Source organism: Onychostoma macrolepis, chromosome 20 (genome assembly GCF_012432095.1).
Source record: "Onychostoma macrolepis isolate SWU-2019 chromosome 20, ASM1243209v1, whole genome shotgun sequence".
Classification (NCBI taxonomy): Eukaryota; Metazoa; Chordata; class Actinopteri; order Cypriniformes; family Cyprinidae; genus Onychostoma; species Onychostoma macrolepis.
Window position 1 is genome coordinate 17,811,994 of NC_081174.1, and position 4,025 is coordinate 17,816,018.

The window sequence follows — 4,025 nt, forward strand, 5'->3', positions numbered from 1 at the left end:
TCAATACAAAATCCTCATAGATATAGCAGGGCCACAGTTGAGGATTTAGGAGATATAAATCTGGCTCTTTCATTGCTGTCTCTCTAAGGAAATGTGCATACCAGAGTGAAGAAAAGGCTGAAGGAAAAAAGGTGTGAGAACAAAAGCTTCTGGTGCCTCTACGTTATTTTTTTCCCTCTTTCGGTGTAAACAATGAGACAAGGACAGTTTTTCAGAGCCACTCACCCCAGGAAGAGATGAAAATATGCTGCTTTTCCACATCATCCTTACATGTTATTTGTCTGCCATACTCATCCTTATTTGGCTGTTTAAAAAACGTCCCTTTTTAATGAAATGCAACAGTGTTGGAGGTTTAATTTACTACAGTGAAGGTTGTTGTCTTTTAAACAATGTAATCAAGATGAAATTATAAATCATCTTCAAAATAACTTACAATTACATTCTATATAATGTAAAAGGCAATCAAGCATCTTTGAAGATGTTACAATGTTTTAAAAAAAAGATACTTTCAGATCTACCAATAAATTAAGCTACTGAGTAATTTTTTTTCATGATACAGTTCACTCTGAAATTTTGGAAGCAATTTTGGCAAGTGTACTTTTGGACAATATCAGCATAAATCCTCCTGCTTTTACACTGATGTGGGGCAAGACAAACTACCAAACATAATTTTAGAACATCAAAAGCCTGAACCCAAAAAAACATCTTAAATTAGCCTAAGCTAGTTTGCTGGTCTTTGCTGAGAGGTTTTGGTCACGTTTCAGGCTGGGGGATCAGCTAACAGCTAACCATTCAGTCATAACTGAAAGTTATTTTAATGCATTTATACCAAGTAATGATAAGTTTTATGCTGATATTGTCAAAAACTTAGGGGCGTTTCCAAACTTTTGAAGAGCAATGCATGCCAGCTGACTGGTTCTGTCGCCTCAAGGGGGTTAACACCGCTCGAGTGCCTGAGGGACCACTCTCATCATTAGAGCACTATGGGAACTCTAATGGGTTAGGGTTACAGGGGCAGTCTATGGAAGTACAGACACCTAGAACAGCTATCCAGGAAGAGCTGTCATCGGCAGACATCTCACTCCCAGAGGATTCACTCCCCTATGTGACTCTGGGTCTCGCATTCCCATAGGACTGGTGTTGTTTTACCTCACCGGTTAATGTTTCATCCATGAAAATGGCACTCACCGATTTTCATACTCCATCTCTGATTATAATTTCATGAGGACTTGCAATTCACAAAGTCAGGCTGAATAGCTCTTCCACTTCCCGTTTAAGTGCAAAACCAAACTTGCAGTTATTATCCCACAATAGAAGTTGAAAAACAAATGTTGGTGCAAAGAAATGAATCAATCCCAATATATGCACATAATCAGAAGAGGTATTACACTGAAACCAGTGCTTTAGGGAAATATGCACAGTGATTTGCATAGTTTTATATTGAGCAGATATGAACTACTGTGCAGCAGATTGACCTGAGTAGGAGTGGAAGAGACGCTCTTCTGCACCCACACTCCTCATGTTTCAGATTTTCTCATCAACTTCAGCCGCTCTGTGTGAGATTGCTGGGAGGAGCCCTGAAGGTGTCTCTGAAAATGCCGTTCGAGAGGCGGATCTGCTTTGAAACCCATCTGCCTTTTACCTCTGCCCAATATTCTCTTGGCACAATTAGCTATTCCTGTCATGCAGCCTCCTGTTGTAGCGAGCTCGAATTGGCAAAATGGGAAAAGGCAAATTGATACTTAGATATGAACATAATTAGACAGATGTTAGACGGCATGCTAATCTCTGCAGAAAAGTAACAGTCTGGCAGTACAAAGGCAGAAAACTAAATTGTTTTCTGAAGTCCGAAGGCATGATGGAACACACCATTCTTCATTCATAGACCGGTATCTCGGTCTTGATCTTGGAGGCCTTATAACACTGAAAAAACAGAGAAGCATACATAATCCACAATGTTAAAAGTGTAAATGATGTTCGGACCTGGACTATCTGTTTGTCTGACCATTGGCTGATGGGGAATTGTTCAGGAAACCTGAAAAAAAAAAGGTTGTTTTTGCAATTCTGTTTGGTAATGTTAGAAATGACACACTTGAGCTTTAATATTCCCATTCCAGAAATTTATTGTTGTGTTGAATCAAGTGTTAGGCTCCATTTACACCTGGTGTTAAGTTCTTTTACTGCTTGTTATTGAATTTAATTAAAGGTCTCTGGTGTTTTGGCTGCATACTTAATTTATGTTCACCACAAACAAGATTTTTTTTTTCTTCTTATTGTAGTCAAGCACCTTAATACCTGAACTTGAGGTGTGTGTGCGTTTACATGATCTATGTCACTGCATGTGATGTCAAATGGTTGTTATCCTTTTAAGGATCATCTGATAGAAAGATCTGACCGTAGACATATCACTCTCTGCAGAGAAATTGGAAAAAAGCTGCAATCTGAAATAACTGAAAAGCACTGGACAAAAAAATGTATTTCTTGAATGTGAAAGTAATATGTCAGTTTTACATTCTTGTTTGCATATAGAAGAATTCTGATTGACAGATTGTCAGTGCTGATCAGGATGGACAGATCACATTTTCATTACAGGATACGCAATTTATTAAATCCTCTCACAGGAAAAAAAAAAAAAAAAAGGGCGGATTTTAATTTGAATGTCAGGTACTAGTTCATACCAATTCATTTCATAAATTATACTTTTTGGAAATAAATGACCTGAGTTGTAATTGCTTTTCAGTGGAGGATGTATTTATTTATTTATTTTTCTTATTAATTTTCTTAATATAAATGTGTAATACGGACATTGCGTTCATTTATTGTTAAGTTGCTATTGCTAACAGCACTACTTTTAACTTCAAACTACATAAATAAATAAAGTGTCTGCAGAGTCAGACAACCTCTGCAGGTGCTGGTGCTTTCCACACGGCATCTCTGAGAAAAAAACAAAAAAAAGGAGCTGCATCTAACAACTGCTGCGGTTTTCACCTCAGGCAATGAAAACACACCTACAACCTACAAAACAAGTCAAAAAAATCATTAAAAAAAAAAAATGCATTTCCACATATTGCCTCAACGTTTACACATGCCCAAACTTAGCCTAACATACACAAACATTTTTAATTACACATGCTGAAGCAATATGTGGCAAACCTCTTCTACAAGAAGAATAATGCAATTCATTTACGGTTCGTCTTCAGAAGACGCAAGTGACGTCACAGATAGCAGAGAGTGCATGCGAGTTGTGAATTGTGCCATGTTCTATAGCAGATAGATGTTAATACCTGGTGTGAATAGGATAGAAAAGAAAGCCAGTATAGTTTTGTTAGGACTGTAGAACCAGATTTGCGAACTAATGATGCAGATCAATGCCAATGATTTGGTGAACCATCACTTTCACTTCCAACGCATTAAATGAAATTGAAGAAATTCTTCAAAAAATGTTGCTCCAGCAACATTTTATTGTGAATGATTTAAAGAAATCCCATTTGTCATAACAGTTCCTGTTTGGCTGATTGCATTTGTAATCAAACGCTCAGATGCATCCCTGCGTGTGGTTTGTAGACGATTCAGCCCTTGAGGCCAGTGATTTATTTAATAATCAATTCATCCGACTCTGTAAATGAATGTTGTTGTATTGCCTAAAAAGCCACAAGCTATTCAAAAAACAAACCTTTTGCGTTTTTGTCAGACTGGCTTTACAATCGCTGAATTTAGGTAAGTAATATACATATTGAACTAATCAAATTGCAAATATATAACATTCCTCAATGATTTCCACTGAAGGATTTTGTAGGTGTTGATATATGGAAAATAAGGGGGGGAAAGCATGAAGCTTCATCCTCACACCTCCATACACACCTCTGCTATGCTCGAATATGACTCATCCATCTGTTTAGTCTGACTAGCATTTTGTTCCTGACAAGAGAGATTCACACATGAGGACCACACTGTACCATATTTTCCCAAAAGGCAAAAACACATCCAGCCTTTGCATTAATAGATACAAGCTCATTTTTGTCTGA

General features: G+C 37.4%; 1 long non-coding RNA gene across 1 annotated transcript in view; it reads left to right on the forward strand.

Annotated features, from left to right (window-relative positions):
* The window catches only part of LOC131527777 (uncharacterized), a 33,101-nt gene that overhangs the window by 19,397 nt on the left and 9,679 nt on the right, over positions 1-4,025 (forward strand). The window lies entirely within an intron of this gene.